Consider the following 19,355-nt stretch of genomic DNA (forward strand, 5'->3'; position numbering starts at 1 on the left):
AACAATAGCCAAATTATGGAAAGAGCCTAAATGTCCATCAACTGATGAATGGATAAAGAAATTGTGGCTTATATACACAATGGAATACTGTGTGGCAATGAGAAAGAATGAAATCTGGCCATTTGTAGCAACGTGGATGGAACTGGAGAGTGTTACGCTAAGTGAAATAAGTCATACAGAGAAAGACAGATACCATATGTTTTCATTGTGGTTTTGATTTGTATTTCCCTGATGATGAGTGATGTTGAGCATTTTTTCATGTGTTGATTAGCCATCTGGATGTCTTCTTTGGAGAAATGTCTATTCATGTCTTCTGCCGGTTTCTTCACTGGATTATTTTGTTTTTCGGGTGTGGAGTTTGGTGAGTCCTTTATAGATTTTGGATACTAGCCCTTTGTCCGATATGTCATTTGCAAATATCTTTTCCCATTTTGTCGGTTGCCTTTTCATTTTGTTGATTGTTTCCTTTGAAGTGCAGCAGCTTTTTATCTTGATGAGGTCCCAATAGTTCATTTTTGCTTTTAATTCCCTTGCCTTTGGAGATGTGTCAAGTAAGAAATTGCTGTGGCTGAGGTCAGAGAGGTTTTTTCTTGCTTTCTCCTCTAGTGTTTTAATGGTTTCCTGTCTCACAGTCAGGTTCTTTATCCATTTTGAGTTTATTTTTGTGAATGGTGTAAGAAAGTGGTCTAGTTTCATTCTTCTGAATGTTGTTTTCCAGTTCTCCCAGCATCATTTGTTAAAGAGACTGTTTTTTTCTTTTTAAAGTTTTTGAAGTCCAGTAAAATTTCTAAGCTACATCTTACTCTGAGCATTCTGTAGTACTGTTTCTTGGCACAAAGTGTGTGTTTCAATATTTATCTTAAAAATCTTTATTGGGGCACCTGGGTGGCTCAGTCGGTTAAGCATCTGACTCTTGATTTTGGCTCAGGTCATGATCTCACAGTTCGTGCGTTCTAGCCCCACTGTCTGTGCTGACAGTGCAGAGCCTGCCTGAGATTCTCTCCCTCTTTCCCTCTCTGCCCCTCCTCTGCTCTCTCTCTCTCCAATCAATCTTTTTCACACACCCCCCCACAGGAAAACTTTCCCAAATTATATCTTTATAATTATATTCCTAAATTACATCTTTGTTTTGTGTTTGTTTAGTTATTTCAGTTAGGCATATATTGGATTCCTTTTGCTGTTTCTCTAGCTGTACTTTTCCCTTTAATTCTATTTCATATTTGTGGGTTGATGTTTTTAATCAGTTTTAGAAAGATGTCAAGCGTTACCTTTTGAATATTATTTACTATTTTTCCCTCTCTTTTAATGGATACTAGTTGTCAGTTTCTTAGGCCTTTTGAATAAGTTCCACATGTCTATTATATACTTCTTGTTTCTTCCCCATTCTTTTCCTCTCTGTTTCAGTTTAGGTATTTTTTGTTGATCTCTCTTCAGTTTAATTCTGTGTTCCGGTGTGTTCAATCTTTTTTTTTGTTAAGGTTTAATTTTATTTTTGAGAGAGAGAGAAAGAGAGAGCATGAGCAAGCTAGCTGGGGAGGGGCAGAGAGAGAGGGAGACACAGAATCTGAATCAGGCTCCAGGCTCTGAGCTGTCAGCACAGAGCCCAGTGTGGGGCTTGAACTCACAAACCATGAGACCATGACCTGAGCCGAAGTCAGATGCTTAAGCGGCTGAGCCACCCAGGCACCCCCTGTGTTCAATCTTCTTATAAACTCCTGTTGAGTGATTTATTTCAGTTAAAGAATTTTTCATTGTTAAGAAATCATATTTGATTAGTTTTTATAGATTCTAGTCCTCGTTGAATATCTGAAACATTATTTATTTTATATATTTTTTTCTGAATTTTATTTTTATTTAAAAAATTTTTAATGTTTATTTTTGATAGACACAGAGCACGAATGGGGGAGGGGCAGAGAGGGGGAGACACAGAATCATAAGCAGGCTCTAGGCTCTGAGCTGTCAGGCCATGAGATCATGGCCTGAGCAGAAGTCAGTCGCTTAACTGACTGAGCCACCCAGGCACCCCTGAATTTTCTTTAAAAAAAAAAGTTTATTTTTGAGAAAGTGCGAGAATGCACAAGCAGGAGAGGGGCAGTGAAAGAGGGGGACAGAAGATCTGAAGCGAGTTCTGTGCTGACAGCAGAGAGCCTGATGTGGCGCTTGAACTCACGAACCATGAGATCGTGACCTGAGCCAAAGTCAGATACTTACCCCACTGAGCCACCCAGGGGCCCCTCTTAATTTTCTTTAACCTACTAATCATAGTTTTAAAAAAAATCCTATTTGGTTAGTCCAATATTTGGATCATCTGTGAATCTTCTATTATCTAGTTTTTCCTCTTGATTATTGGTTATATTTTTTGTCCCACTGCATGTCTAGTAAGTTTTTATTGTATGATGGACATTGCATATAAAAGAATAGTACAGACTCCAGATATAATCTTCTACTGGAGAGTGTTTCTGTCAGTCCAGTCAGGGATTTCAGTAGTTAGATCTGTGTTGCAGTTTTAGTAAGAGTTGGGTCTAGCTCCCTCTTATTATGGTAAAACCTTCCTGAGCTTTTTTATTTGAGAGACTGGTAGATCATGGTCTTTGTGAGTCCTAAAATGCTGTAGAAGTTTAATTTATGTCATTGAGAGGTTTTTGTCTTAGCACACCACTAAATTTGGCAAATTCCTTTGGGTAAGACTGGTTTTCTGTTTGAAGCCTGTCCTTTCCTTTGGCAAGTGTTTATTTCTAAAACACTGTGAAACTTCAGGAAATTTCATTCTCCCATAAAGACATTTCAGCACTTCTTTGTAATTCTCTATATATCTCCAGAATTTAGCAGATCCTGTGGGGTCATGTGTTTGAGCCCTGTCAAATTTCCAATTTATTACACCAGTCCCTTGTAACTACTAAATGCTTTGCTGGTTTCTTTTTGTTTTGTTTCAGTAGCAACTCTTTGTCTGGAACAAACCCAAACTTCAACCTATATACATAATTGGCACATGCTCTGAAGGAAGAAAAACAGCTGGCATTTGTCCTCTTACCTTGGACTGTTTCTCTCTTCTTTGGAATTTTAGGTCATCTGGTGTTTGTTGTTTCCACAGTTTTCTAATGCCTTTGGAAATATGGTATTTGTGATTTATTTAGCTTTTTCTAATTGTTATCATGGGAATGTTAGCCTGCTGTTACTACACATTAACTGTATTGCAATTGACATTTTGTGTTCACTTTTCTAATTTCTGTCCTCTACCTTTTACTATGCATTCTGTAATTCTGTGGTGCTTATTTTTTCTTGTGCCTCTTCTAATTTTGTCTTCATTTCTGTTACTTTTTTTTCTTTTCTCTTTTCTTGAGCTGTGTAAATTTTTGTCTCATTTTTTTCTGTTGTCCTAACATCTCTTTCTTGAGTTCTTGTACTTATGCTTTGTGGTCCTTTTTCCTAGAGGCTTTATTATGTTTTTTAATGGTGAAATGCTTGATCACAACTTTTATCTTCTCCAGTGTAAAGTGATGGATATTCCTTGTCTGTTGGTAAATTTTGCTGCTCTTGTCCACTATTTTTCATTTCGTATTTTAATGGCAATGCTATTCTGGTTGTTTTTTAAACACACCTTTATTGAGGTATAATTCACACACAATAAATTGTATATGTTTAGAGTGTGCCATGTGATACATTTTGATATATGTATGTATAATATTTAACTGTTAATATATATGTATTATGTTTCTAATTATAATATATATTTATAATTATGTTTCTAATTGTGATATTATATTTATAATTATAAACTCATCACCACAGTCATGCTAATGAACATATCAGTTACTCTCAAAAGTTAGCTAGTTCCTTTTGTAATCCCTCTCTCTTGTCTTTCTCTCACCCATTCTTAGGCAACCCTGCTCTACTCTGTGTCATTATAGATTAATTTGCATTTCTAGAATTGTATATAAATGGAATCAAAAGCATGCATTTAACTTTTGGTATGACTTTTTTTGGTAAGTTTATTTATTTATTTTGAGAGAGAGAGAGAGAGAGAGTGTGTGTGCAGGAGGGGGAGAGAGAGAGAGGGAGAGAATACCAAGCACCCTCTTCACTGTCAGCATAGAGCCTGATCAATGGCTTGAACTCATGAAATGGGAGATCATGACGTGAGCCAAAATCAAGAGCCATACACGTAACTGACCGAGCCACCCAGGTGCCCTGGTCTGACTTTTTTTACTCAGAATAATTATTTTGGGATTCATTCATGTTGCATATCTCAATAGTTTTTTTCCTTTTTATAACTGAGTAGTACTGTTAAACATTAAATTACAGAGAGACACAAATATTTTCTAAGACCAAATAGACCCATAACTGGCTGCTTTTATCCCAGGGGAATGGTGGGAGGAGGTGAGAAACTGTCACATATAGGATAGAAGTCAACTGAACTTTCAGAGAACTTTTGAGGATTGATCAGAATCTTGAAGACCTCCAGTCACAGAGCAAGTTTGCACTCACCTGCTAGTCATTTTCCACTGTGTCTTCACTTAGTTTGGGGTGGGAGTGTGCCAGAGGCTGAGAAAAGGGCAGGGGGACTGTGAGGAAACCCCCAAGATTCATGGAGTCTTTACCAAGTGAATGGAAGTGATGTGCCAGTGGTTGGGAATAGGGCATGAAAGGTGAGAGAGATCTCCCTGAGATAAATGAGCACTTCATCGGGAGCATAGCATCAGCTGCTGAAAACTGGGAGAAGGCAGGTGGGCACAAAGTGATTTCCCAAGATATAAAAACCAAGGTGCCTAAGAGGCTGGTAGCTTGGCTGTAAATCAGAGAGAGAGAGGCTGAATGAGATCGAGATCTTCTGTGGCATATGAAGCAGAGACATTTCTTGTGGTTCAGCTGGGCTGGAAAGTCATAGACCTTAAAAATCTTGCTGGTGCTCAAATCTCTAATCTTGCTGAAGAAAAAGTTATGATTCTCTATCCAAACATTTGTGAAACAGTGGTGAGCTAAATTAAAATAGTTGAAATAAATCAAAGGTGAAGTAAAGCCAGACCCAGCTTAAGTACCCAGATTGACTCAGTCTCCTAGCCTAGTGGCTCCTATTGTTGTCTGGCATACAATAAAAAATTGTGAGACATGCAATGAAAGAAGATAAAAATGACTCATAATCAAAAGACAAAATAGTCAATAGAAGCAGCCTCATAGATGACCTAGATGTTGGCATTAACAGAGAGGGACTTTAAAGTAACTGTGATAAGTATGCTTTTCATACGTGTATGAAGAGGTGAAGAATTTCAGCAGGGAAGTGGAAACTATAAAAGAATGAGCCACATAGGAATTTTAGAACCAAAAAGTTCAGGATCAGAAATGAAGAATTCATTTGATGGGCTTAGCTGCAGGACAGGACATAGCAATAGAAAGAATAAGGCAACTGATGGTGCCTTAGAAGTTATCCATGCTAAACTAAAGAAAAAGATGGATGATAATAAAACTGAACAAGTTTTGAGATCTGTAGGATACAATCAAATTAACATATGGGTGCTTGGAATCCCAAAAGGAGACTAGACAGAAAATGGAATAAAAAATAATTGAGAAAATAATGGCTGAGAATTTTCTAGTATTAATGAAAGATACCAGTGCACAGATCCAAAAAGTTCACAGAAACCCAAATAAGATTACCTAGGTAAATTACATTCAAAGAAAATCTTAAGAGATAAAAGGCACCTTAGTGGAGAAACAACAGGAATAAGTAATAATGTCTCAGAGTTTATAGCATGTGTAGAGGCAAAATATGACAATAGGAACACAAATGATAGGAAAATAGAGATACTGAAATCAGTTTTTACATTGTTTCTGAGGTATTAAAATATTACTTAGGGAAAGACTATAGTAAATTAAGGATGCATATCATAGTCTCTAAAGTACCAAAAATACCAAATAGTGTACCTAAAACAGTAGAAGAAACAAGTGAAATTGTAAAATATGTTCAACTAACCAGAAACAAGGGACATGAAGTCACCAGTAATAACAGAGTAGGGAGGTTTAAAGATTCACCCGTCTACTGAAGCAACAATTAAGCTGGTAAAAACTGTTATTATGAACTTTTTTTGAGCTCTGGAATCTAACAAAAACTATAAAACCAGGTGAATGCTTAATGAAGAAAGAGGCTTATAATTTTTGGTAAAAGGGTATTGTGGTCCTTTTACTTACCCACCTGCTATCCCCTACATTGCCCAGCTGGTAACAGCTGTGGGAGCAACAGCCCATGTACCTGGTATGGGTTTCTAGTGCCAGAGTGGGGCAATATGGATTTTATTCTGAAAGAACTGGGGTTGTGTACTTTGACCTGTCTAGTAGTGCCATGAGTGATTAGCTCAAGGTCTTACATTTGTTTTGACCCCTTCAGAACTCTCTCAGGCTGGAGTAGCCTTCTTGGACATTGTTCATTTAAATCACTTAAAGGCATATGCTACCTGCAGCCACCTGGGGCAAAGGACAACAGATGGGACAAGCAGCAGAGACACTGAAAAGCCTAGGAAGGGATAGGGGGTGAAGGAGATAACATGGGGAACTATTAGGCTTTACACAGTGTTTGCCAGGGAATCAAAAGTCTATGTGTATGCCAAGGGCTAGCCACATGCTCAAAAAGACCTGAACTTGCACTTCTGGCTTATTTTTAGGCTCTATGTATGCAGAAATGAAGGTTAGGGCAGAATTGTAAATGGCCTGGCTAAGCATTGAAGGAGTGCCCTAATTCAGGCCAGTCTGCATAGACCAGGAGAGTACTTTTCCTCACCTCCTCATTTTGGCTCCAGGTCTTTAAGAAAATCTCTGTCAGATCTCAGGCTGAGCACTAAGCCAGTGAACAGAGACTTCAGTGGTCACATACCACAAAAAATACACTTTTACAAAGCTAGTTTAGGAAAGTCACTAAACAAACAATTATAACCCACAACAAGCAGAAACAACAAACTCTGGGGAGTGAGAAGAATCAAAATTGTCAGTTAGTCTAGTTTCCAAGAAAAAAAGATTATGAGACATGCAAAGAAACAAAATCTGTAGCCCATTTATAGAAAAAAAGAAATGAACAGAAACTGTGCCTGAGGATGCCTGGACACTGAACTTACTACACACGACTTTTTATCAGCTGCCTTAAATATACTCACAGAGCTAAAGGAAATCATGGGCATAGAACTAAGAAGTCCAGGAGAATGATTACCCACAAAAAACGAAGAACAGAGGAACAAAGAACAAATGGGACCAAAAAAGCCAAGATTATAGACTTAAACCATATAAATAATTATGTTAATTTTTAAATAGACTAAATTATCCATTTAAAAGACCAACATTATCAGACTGGATAAAAAAAGCAGTACATAACAATACACTGTTAACAGGAAATATACTTTAAAGATGAAGATATAGATAATAACTAAAATAGGTTAGAAAAAGATGCTGTACAAACATGCATAAGAAAGCTGGTTTTGCTGTATTACTATGAGACAGAGTAGACTTCAGGGAATACTACCAGAGACAAAGAACAGTTAATAATGATAAAAGTTTCAATTTACTGAAGATTTAAAAATCTTAAATGTGTATATACCAATTAATAGAGGTTTAGCACACGTGAAACAACAGTTGACAGAACTAAAGGGAGAAATAGATGTATCTATAATAATTGGAGATTTATCTTTTAGTAAATGATAGATGAAGCAGACAAAATGTCAGTTAGATTTTGGAAGAGTTAAACTACACTACCAACCAAAACTTGACACAATTGAAATTTTAGATGACTGTACCCAACAGAGGACACAATTTTTTTTTAAATGAAGGTATGTGTGTATGTATGTATGTATGTATTTATTTATTTTTAAAGTAAATAAACAGGACACAATTTTTTTAAATGAAGGTATTTATTTTGTTTTGAAGTTTATTTATTTACTTCATTTTATTTTTTAAATATAATTTATTGTCAAGTTAGCTAACATACAGTGTATCTACAGTGTGCTCTTGGCTTTGGGAGTAGATTCCCATGATTCGTTACTTACATACAGCACCCAGTGCTCATCCCAACAAGTGCCCTCTTTAAATTGCATATGTTATCACCAAGATAGACCATATGCTAACCCAAAAAACGTATCTTAAAAAAATTTCTTTTTTATTTTAGAAAGCGAGTGTGAACAGGGGATAGGGGGAGAGTGAATCTTAAGCAGGCTGCACGCTGAGTGTGGATCCCAGTGTGAGGCTTGAACCCATGACCCTGGGACCATGATCTAAGCTGAAATCAAGATCAGTTGCTCAACTGACTGAGCCACCCAGGTGCCACCAAAAAACATATCTTAATAAATTTTCGAGGATTGAAATAATAGAGTGTGTTCTCCCAACTAGAATAAAATTAACTTAGAGATCAATGATAAGATAATCAGGAAACCCTCACATATTTGGAAATATTTCTAAATAACTCATCAGTCAATTATAAAAAAAAAACCACAAAGGAAATTAGAAAATGTTTTGAATTGAATAATGAAAACATACTATCAAAATTTGTGGATGCAATAAATATTGCAATGCTAGAGGAAATTTTATAGTTTAATTTTTTTATTCACTGAAAAAAATTTTTTAATGAGCTTGTTACTTTGGAGTGATTTTGGGTTTACAGAGAAGTTGCAGAGGTGGTGCAGAGGGATCCTGTACCCCTCATGCAGTTTCTCCTGATGCCAGCCTCTAAGGTTTCCATGTTGCTTTTGTCCAAACCATGGAAACAGTATTGGTCCATTGATGGAAGGCTCTTTCCCCTGGGCATTACTCTCAGGCCTATTCTACCCAGGCCGTACCTCACACATAGCAATTCTGAGCCTGCTCTAGGCTGTGAGAGTGTCTCTGTGAGACTCATTCAGGGTCTATCTGACATAAGGTGAGGTTCTGGACTTTCAGGGGGAATTGCGCAGGGGTGACTGCTCTTCTTGTCACATCATGGGAAGTTTTATTTTTTTTATTTTTTATTTTTTTTAATATGAGATTTATTGTCAAATTGGTTTCCATACAACACCCAGTGCTCATCCCAACAGGTGCCCTCTTCAGTGTCCATCATCCACTTTCATAGTGGGGAAGTTTTAAATGCTTATATTGGAAAGAAAGAAAGATTTTTTTCTTTACAAGTTTTTATTTAAATTCTAATTAGGTAAAATACAGTGTAGTATTAGTTTTAGGTGTCGAATTCAGTGATTCATCACTTACAGCACCCAGTGCTCATCACAACAAGTGCCCTCCTTAATAGCCATCACCTATTTAACACATTCCCACTCACCTCCCCTCTAGCAAGTATCAGTTCTCTATAGTTAAAAGTCTGTGGGTGCCTGGGTGTCTCAGTTGGTTAAGTGTCTGACTCTTGATTTTGGCTCAGGGAATGATCTCATGATTCATGGGATTGAGCCCCATGTTGGGCTCTACACTGACAGGGAGGAGCCTGCTTGGGATTCTCTCTCTCTCTCCTCCTCTCTCTGCCCCTCCCCTGCTCATGTTCACTTTCTCTCTGTCTCTCTCTCTCTCTCTCTCTCTCTCAAAATAAATAAACTTAAAATAGTCTGTTTCTTGATTTGCCTCTTCTCCCCCCCATGTTCATTTGTTTTGTTTCTTAAATTCCACATGAGTAAAATCATATGGTAATTGTCTTTCTGTGACTTATTTCACTTAGCATAATACTCTCTAGCTCCATCCACATTGTTGAAAATGGCAATATTTAATTTTTTTTAAGTTTATTTATTTGTTTTGAGAGAGAGAGAGAGAGAGAGGGTGTGTGAATTTTGCAAGTGGGGAGTGGCAGAAGGTGAGGGAGAGAGAGAATCCCAAGCAGGCTCTGCACTGTCAGCATGGAACCTGATGGGCTCAAATCCATGAACTGCAAGCTCATGACCTGAGCTGAAATCAAGAGTTGGATGCTTAACTGACTGAGCCACCCAAGCACTCCAAGATTTAATTCTTTTTTATGGCTGAGTAATATTCCATTGTATAGATATACCACATTTTCTTTATTCATTTATCAGTCGATGGAGATTTAGGCACTTTCCATAATTTGGATGTTGCTGCTGTAAACATTGGAGTGCACATATCCCTTTGAATGAGTATTTTTGTATCCTTTGGGTAAATAGTAGTGTAATTGCTGGATTGTAGGATAGTTCTATTTTTAACTTTTTGAGGACCCTCCATACTGTTTTCCAGAGTGGTTGGAAGGCAAGAAAGATTTAAAGTGAATAATCCAAGGTACCTACTGGAGAAAATAGAAAAACAATAGCAAATTAAAATAGAATGAAATAAAAAAATCAGAGCAGAAATCAATTAAGTAGAAAATGGATGGAGACTAGAGAAAACTAGTAAAACTAAAAGTGATTTTTTAAAAGGATTAATAAAAATGATAAGTTCTTAGTAAGACTAAATTAAATAAAACATTCATAATGAGAGAACATTAGAGAATATTATGAATCATTTTACTTAAATTCTTGAGAGGCACATTTGAACAAAATTGACACAGGAAGAAATAGAGTGATACTAAATTAAATAAATTCAGTTTCTAATAAAATAATTTTCTCACAAAGAAGACTCAAGTCCCAAATGGTTTCATGTGTGAATTCTGTGAAACATGCTTTTCAAAAGCAAAAGAGGGTGAAACATTTCCTAACTCATTATGAAGCCAGTGTAACTTTTATCTAAAACCCTAATAAGATTAAAAGAAAATTATAGACCAATATCCTTTATGATTATAGATGTAAAAACTCTTGATATAAGCAAATAATTTATATAGATTTATACAATGTATATATTTTATATAATGCTGGATTTACCAATCTAATAAAAGGCACATATGAAGAACCCACATCTGACATTATGCTTAATAATGAAACATAGAATGTTTCCCTTCAAACTTCAGGAACAAAATAAGAACATCTGCCTTTATAAGTTTTTTTTTATTTTTTAATGTTTATTTATTTTTGAGAGAGAGAGAGAGAGACAGAGCGTGAGTAGGGGAGGAGCAGAGCAAGAGGGAGACACAGAATCCAACAGGCTCTGAGCTGTCAGCACAGAGCCCAATGTGGGGCCCGAACCCACGAACTGTGAGATCATGACCTGAGCCAAGTTGGATGCTCAACCAACTGAGCCACCCAGGCGCCCCTGTAAGTTTTATTTGACATTGCTTTGGGAGCTTTGTTCCATAAATCAAGAAAAGAAGTACAAGCATACCTTGGAGATACTGCCGGTTTGGTTTCCAGACCACTGCAATAAACTGAATATCACAATAAAGTGAGTCAAATGAATTGTTTGGTTTCCTAGTGCATATAGAAGTTATGTTTGCACTATAGTGTATTAAGTGTGTAGTAAAATTATGTGTATTAAACAGTGGACATCCCTTAAGTCAGAGAAAGACAAATACTGTATGATTTTACTTGTATGTGGAATTTAAGAAACAAACGAGCAAAGGAAAAAAAGAGAGAGGCAAAGCAAGAAACAGATTCTTAACTAGAGAGGACAAACTACCAGAGGGGAGGTAGTTGGGGGGATGGGTTAAATAGGTGATGGGGATTATGGAGTGCACTTGTTGTGATGACCACTGGGTGTCATATGGAGGTATTGAACCACTATATTGTACACCTGAAACTACTATTACACTATATGTTAACTGGAATTGTAATAAAAACTTAAAAAAATAAAAAGCATTTAGAGTCTCCCTCCAAAAATTAAAAGATACTGTATTGCTAAAAAAATGCTAACTATCATCTGAGCTTTCAGCAAATTATAATATTTTTGCTGGTGGAGGGTCTTGATGTTGACAGCTGCTGACTGATTAGAGTGGTGGCTGCTGAAGGTTGGGTGTCTGTGGCAATTTCTTTAAATAAGATAACAGTGAAGTTTGCTGCATTGACTCTTCTTTTTACAAATGATTTTTCTCTGTAGTATGGGATGCTGTTTGATAGCATTTTACCCACAGTAGAACTTCTTCCAGAATTGTAGTCAGTGTCTTAAATCCTGCTGCTTCTTTATCAATGAAGTTGATGTAATATTCTAAATCCTTTGTTGTCATTTCACCAGTCTTCACAGCATTGTCACTAGGAGAGGATTCCATCTCAAGAAACCAGTTTGTTTATCCATAAGAAGCAATTCCAGTGTTAAAGTTTTATCATGAGGGGTGCCTAGGTGGCTCAGTCGGTTGAGTATCAGACTTTGGCTCAGGTCATGATTTCATGGTTCGTGGGTTCGAGCCCTGCGTTGGGCTCTGTGCTGACAGCTCGGAGCCTAAAACCTGCTTTGGATTTTGTGTCTCCCTCTCTCTCTCTACCCCTCCCCCACTCATGCTCTCTCTCTCAAAAATAAACATTAAAAAAAAAGTTTTATCATGAAATTGCAGCAATTCGATCACAGGTTCAGACTCTACTACTAATTTTGGCTCTCTTGCTATTTCCATCACATCTGTGGTTACTTTGTCCACAGAAGTCTTGAATCCTTCGAGGTCATCAATGATGGTTAGAATCAGCTGCTTTCAAACTCCTGTTCATATGGATATTTTGACCTCTTCCTGTGAATCACGAAAGTTCTTAATGACATCTAGAATTATGAATTCTTTCCAGAACTTTTTCAATTTACTTTGTCCAGATAAAGGAACCACTATCTATGGAAGCTGTAACCTTACAAAATTCTTTTTTTTTTTTTTGCCTCAAAAAGTGACGCTTATTCAAAGAAAAAAAGAAAAAAATGGCAAGATGTCCATCCCTTGGTTCCCTTCCCTCCCCTCTCCTGCTCCTCTTAAGCCCCCCATGGACTGAACCCTCAGTAGGGCTAGGTAGCAGGACAGTTCCTTAGATGAGTTCAGGAACATTGAGGGGCATCTCCTCAATGGAGGTGTTGTGGAGGGTTTCCCTATATTGAAGAATCCTCTTGTCTTTTTCTGTCACTATGTCAATAGCCACACCATTATGGCCAAATTGTCCACCAGGACTGATTCTGTCGATATAATTTTCCCTGTTGGTGGGAAGGTCATACTTGATGACTAAAGAAACCTGTGGCACATCAATGCCTCTGGCCAGCAAATCAGTAGTAATCAATACTCTGCTAAGAGCCAGAGTGAACTCCTTCATGATAACATCTCATTTAACATCGCATTCCATATCTCTGTGCATAGCAGACATGGTGGGGTCTTTGGTGTACATCTTTTCAATGAGTCAATAAACCTTTCTTAGGGTGTTGATGAGTATGACTGCCTGCATGATGGTCAGGGTTTCATACAAGTTACACAATGTGTCCAGCTTCCACTCCTCTCCTTCCACATTGAAGTAGAACCAGTGGATACCCTTCAGGGTCAACTCCTCCTTTTTGAACAGAATCTGATTGGGGTCCCTCATGAACTTCTTGGTCACCTCAAGCATGTTGGAAGGCATTGTAGCTGACAGCAAAACCACCAGGGTGTTGCTGTTGAGCTTTTGGAATATGTCATAGATCTGGTCCTTGAATCCGCGGCTTAACATTTCATCAGCTGGATGGAACTAGAGGGTATTATACTAAGGAAATTAGTCAAAGACAAATACCACATGACTTCACTCATATGAGGACTTAGACACAGAACAGATGAACATAAGGGAAGAGAAACAAAAATAATATAAAAACAGGGAGGGGGACAAGACATAAGAGACTCTTCAATATGGAGAACAAACAGAGGGTTACTAGAGGAGTTGTGGGAGGGGGGATGGGCTAAATGGGTAAGGGGTATTAAGGAATCTACTCCTGAAATCATTGTTGCACTATATGCTAACTAACTTGGATGTAAATTAAAAAAATAAAAAAACCATTTCATCAACTTGTCCAGTACAAACTACTTGATGTATTTGGGAGACAGGTGTTTCTGGTTAAGCATATCAAACACATGACCTGGGGTACCCATGATGTTATGGGGATCTTCCATCTGCAGCTTCTGCACTTCAGAATGTACATTGGTCCCCCCCAATGCAGGCATGGCAGGGGGCACCCATGTAATTAATATCCTAATACCATGACTACCTTCTGTATCTGCTGAGCTAACTCTCTAGTCGGTGCCAGGACCGAAGCCTGTGTAGTCTTTAGATTCAATTCCATCTTGTTGCAGAATCAATGTGGCAAAAGTGGCTGTTTTCCTAGTCCCAGATTGGGCTTGAGCAATCATATCATAACCCTGATACAAGGAAGAATGCCTTGTTGCTGGATGAAAGAAGGCTTCTCAAAAACATAGGCATAGATGCCACAGAGAAGGGACTCACAGAGGTTCATGTCATTACAGCTGTCAACTTATTTCAGTTACTCTTGATGATACCTTCAGGTGCTACCCATCAGGCCATTGTCTCTGGATCAGGAATCCTGACCTCAGAGACATGATCCTTAGAAACTAGACAAAATATATTTCTTAAATAAAAATACTGACAGTTGAAATTATTCCATGAACCATGGGATAAAATGGATGGTTAGCAGGCATGAAAGCAATATTAATCTTGCAGGATATCTCCATCAGAGGTTTTGGGTGATCAGCTGCATTGTCAATGAGAATAATATTTTGAAAGGAGACTCTTTTTCCTGAGTGGTAGGTATTAACAGTGGCCCTCAAATATTAGTAAACCATGTTGTAAACAGATGTGCTGTCTTTTAGGCTTTACAATTCCACTTATAGAGCACAGGAAGAGTAGATTTAGCATAATTCTTAAGGGCCCTAGAATTTTCAGAATGGTAGGTGAGCATTGGCTTTCACCTTAAAGTCATCAGCTGCATTAGCCCCTAACAGGAGAGTAGCCTATCCTTTGAAACTTTTAAGCCAGGCATTGACTTCTCTCTAGCTTTCTAATGAAAGTCCTAGATAGCATCTTCTTCCAATATAAGGCTGTTTTGTCTACATAGAAAATCTGTTGTTTAGTGTAGCCACCTTCATTAATTATCTTAGCTAGATCTTCTGGATAACTTCCTGCAGCTTCTATGTCAGTACTTGCTGCTTCATCTTGTACTTATTAGGGAGATGGATGTCTTCTTTCCTTAAACCTCATAAACCAATGTCTGCTAGCTTCAAACTTTTCTTCTGCAGTGCCCTCATCCCTCCCAGTCCTTTGTAGAATTGGATTAATTTGGGGGCTTAAAGGAATGTTGTGGCTGGTTTGATCTTTTATCCAGCATATGTCATCCATATCAGCAATAAGACTGTTTTGCTTTCTTATAATTTGTGGGTTCACTGAAGTAGCACTTTCAATTTCCTTCCAAAACATTTCCTTTGCATTCATAACTTGGCTAAGTGTTTGGTGCCAGAGGCCTAGCTTTTGGCCTATTGGCTTTCGACATGCCTTCTTCACTAAGCTTAATTATTTCTAGCTTTTGATTTAAAGTGAGAGACTTGACCTTTCCTTTCAGTTGAATACTTAGGGGCCATTGGAGGGCTATTAATTGGCCTAATTTCAATATTTTTGTGTTTTGGAATAGGGAGGTCTGAGGAGAGGGAGAGAGACAGGGGAATGGCTGGTTGGTAGAGCAGTCAGAACACACACAATATTTACTGGAGGAGTTAAGATGGCAGAGGATAGGGAGACCCTGAGCTTGCCTTGTCCCTTGAACACAACTAGATAAATGTCAAATTACTTTTTTAAATGTTTATTTATTTTTGAGAGAGAGAGAGAGAGAAGGAGTGTGAGTGGGAGAGGGGCAGAGAGAGAGAGGGAGACACAGAATCTGAAGCAGGCTCCAGGCTCTGAGCTGTCAGCACAGAGCCTGACACGGGACTTGAACCCATGAACTGTGAGATCATGACCTGAGCTGAAGTCAGATGCTTAACTGACAGAGCCACCCAGGTGCCCCAATATCAAATTATTCTGAGCACCCAAGAAATCGATCTGAGGACTGAGAGAACAAAACTGCACATCTGCAAGTAGGAAAACAACCCCCTTGTGGAGGTAGGAGCTTTGGAGAGTTGATTTGGTGGGCACTGTGGAGGCGAGGGAGCCCTGATCACGGGAAGAGGAGTGAGTGAGTGAGAGACGAAGAATGAAAACAGAGTGACATCATGTGCAGGGGATTTCACAAGAAAACTCTTCCCCCAAACCATTGACTGGGAAAAGAAGAGGAGCTAAGCACTGTAAGCTTTTATAAGTGGCAGAGCACAAAGTGTGAAGTTGGAGGTCTGTGCCATTGCCAGGGTCTCTCCTGGCAGACTTGGTGGTGCTCCAGTGGAGAAGGAGGGCAGAAACCAAGGAGTAGGTAGCATGGTCTGAGGATCCCCTGGGTTGCATGGGGAGAAACAATTCCCCTTCTTGGTGTAGATTTGGGAGAGGTGGCATGACTTCTCTGCGTACAAAAGACCCTGCAGATGCCATTGAGCTGCCCCATTCACCAGCAGAGAAACAGGGCCTCCAGCTGAGGGCAGCAAGCCTTGGTGCTGGCTTTCTGTTGCACTTTACCATAAACTCTAAGCTGCTATGCACTTGTGTGATCATTTTCTGGGACAAACCAGCAATTGGCTACAATGCAATAAGACTCTCCCTTAGAAGATCAGCGCAGGTCTGTGTCATAGGGTCTCTGAAATTTGGAGTTTTGAAACCCAGCTAAACCTGAGCTAAAACATGGGATGCTGTGCCACCTGGCAGACAGACAACTTGGACACACACCAGGTGAAGGCAGGGATCTGACAGAAGCTGGGGACACAGGAGGGTTGATTGTTTTGCTCTTCTGTGAGGGCTTCCTGCATAGTGGCAGGCAGGAGCTCCTGTCTTAAGATGAGAGAGCGGGGAAACTCCCATTTTCTCTCCCATTCATGAGCCCTGACCCATGTCAATGAGTAAAACAGTGCCAGCAAGTAGAGGCTGGAGCCACTTACATCAAGTCCCGCCCCCCTGCATCCTGCAGGTGCATCTCCACTAGGACAAGACCTCCTGAGAATCAGTGCAGCAGGCCCCATTCCCAGAAGACCAGCACAAACCCCTGGCTTGTACCAAGTCTACTGATCATTGAGTGCTGCAAAGGTTTGGCTGTAGGGGAAACAGGATCTAGTGTCCCTTGGGTTTTTTTTTAATGTTTATTCTTAAGAGAGACAGAGCATGAGTGGGGGAGGGTCAGAGAGAGAGACACACACACACACAGAATCTGAAGCAGGATCTAGGCTCCAAGTTGTCAGCACAGAGCCCCACGGGGGCTTGAACTCACGGACTGCAAGATCATGACCTGAGCTGAAGTCAGATGCTCAACCAGCTGAGCTGCCCAGGCGCTCCTGGGTTTTTTTCTTTTTAATGGGTTACAGGAAAAGCATTTTTTATTTTTAATGTATTTATTATTATTTTATTTATTTGATCTAGCTTCTTTTCATAAGCAGACCCAAATACACCTACGATCTAATTTTGCTTTTAACAAGCAGACCAAAACACACAAAAGAACTAGCTTCCCTTTTAATTTCATTTGTTTGGTAGTTTTTGGTTCTCTTCTTAATATAGCTATTACTCTCAGGAGCAGGAATAAAACAGGCTTTACTAACAAAAAAGCAGTGACCTTGATAATTTGACAAGATGGAAGAATTCACCTCAAAAGAAGGAATGGGAAGAAGTAACGGCTAGGGATTTAGTCAATGCAGAGGTAAGTAAGATGCTTGAACTAGAATTTAAAACAGTTAAAAGGATACTAAGTGGACTTGAGGAAAGCATAGAAGACACTAGAGAATCCCTTACTGCAGAGATAAAAGAAATAAAAACTGGTCAGGCTGAAATTAAAAATGCTATAACCAAAATGCAAACTAGAATGGATGCCATGACAATGAGGATGAATGAAGCAGAGAATGAGTCAGTGATATAGAAGATAGAATTATAGAAAATAATGAAGCTGAAAAGAAGAGGGAAGCAAAGGTATTGGGTCATGAATGTAGACTTAGGGAACTCAGCGACTCCTTAAAGTGTAGTAACATTCATATCATAGGAGTCCCAGAAGATGAAGAGACAGAAAAAGGGACAGAAGGTTTATATGAGCAAATTATAGCTGAAAACTTCCCCAGTCTGGAAAGGACACAGACATCAAATTCCAAGAAGCACAGAGAGCTCCCTTTAAATATAATAAAAGCCAGCCATTACCAAGACATATCATAGTCAAATACACAAAATACATAGACAAGGAAGGAATTCTGAAAGTAGCAAGGGAAAGGAAAGCCCTTCACCTGTAAGGGAAAACAGATAAGGTTCTCAGTATATCTGTTCCAGAAATTTGGCAGGCCAGAAGGGAGTGGCAGGATATATTCAACATGCTGAATGGGAAACATATGTATCCAAGACTACTTTATCTAGCAAGACTGTCATTCAGAATAGAAGGAGAGATAAAGAGTTTACCAGACAAACAAAAACTAAAAGAGTTCATCATGACCACTAAACCAGCATTGTAAGAAATATATATATATTAAAAATTTTTTTTAATGTTTATTTTTGACAGAGAGGCAGAGCATGAGTGGGGGAGGGGCAGAGAGAGAGCGAGACACAGAATCCAAAGCAGGCTCCAGGCTCTGAGCTGTCAGCACAGAGCCTGATGCAGGGCTTGAACTCACAGACTGCAAGATCATGACCTGAGCCGAAGTCGGATACTCAACTGACTGAGCCACCGAGGCGCCCCAGAAATATATATATATTTTAAATGTTTATTTATTTCCTTTGAGAGAGGGGCAGGGCAGAGAGAGAGGGGGTGACAGAGAATCCCAAGCAGCCTCTGTGCTGCCAGAACAGAGCCTGATAGGCCCAAACCCCCCAAACTGTGAGATCATGACCTGAGCTGAAACCAAAAGTCGGACACTTAACTGACTGAGCCACCCAGATACCCCTATTAAAGGGACTCTTTGGGGGGGAAAAAGACCAAAAACAACAAAGACTAAAAAGGAACAGAACATCACCAGAAATACCAACTTTACAGGTAATACAATGGCACTAAATTCATATCTGTGAATAATTACTCGGAATGTATATGGACTAAATGGCTCCAATCAAAAGACGTAAGATCTCAGAGTGGATGGAAGAGAAAAGCCACAAGATACATGTATATGCTGCCTACAAGAGACTAATTTTGGATCTAAGTCACCTGCAGATTGAAAGTGAGAGGGTGGATGGGGCGCCTGCTCAGTCAGTTGAGTGTCCGATTTTGGCTCAGGTCATGATCTCACAGTTTGTGGGTTCAAGCCCCATGACGGGCTCTGTGCTGATAGCTCAGAGCCTGGAGCCTGCTTCGGATTCTGTGTCTCCTTCTCTGTCTGCCCCTCCCCCACTTGTGCTTTATATCACTCTCAAAAAAACTGTAATAATAAAAAAAATTAAAAAAATTAAAAAAGTAAGGTTATGGAGAACCATCTATCATGCTAATGGACATCAGAAGAAAGTCGG

General features: G+C 39.0%; 1 protein-coding gene and 1 pseudogene across 13 annotated transcripts in view; one reads left to right on the forward strand and one right to left on the reverse strand.

The window, feature by feature from the left end:
• DOCK3 (dedicator of cytokinesis 3) overlaps positions 1 to 19,355 on the forward strand; it is a 600,629-nt gene that overhangs the window by 33,547 nt on the left and 547,727 nt on the right. The window lies entirely within an intron of this gene.
• On the reverse strand, positions 12,816 to 14,971 carry LOC128775614 (eukaryotic initiation factor 4A-I-like; annotated as a pseudogene).

Source organism: Panthera pardus, unplaced genomic scaffold (assembly GCF_024362965.1).
Source record: "Panthera pardus isolate Hobbes unplaced genomic scaffold, ASM2436296v1 HiC_scaffold_8, whole genome shotgun sequence".
NCBI lineage: Eukaryota > Metazoa > Chordata > Mammalia > Carnivora > Felidae > Panthera > Panthera pardus.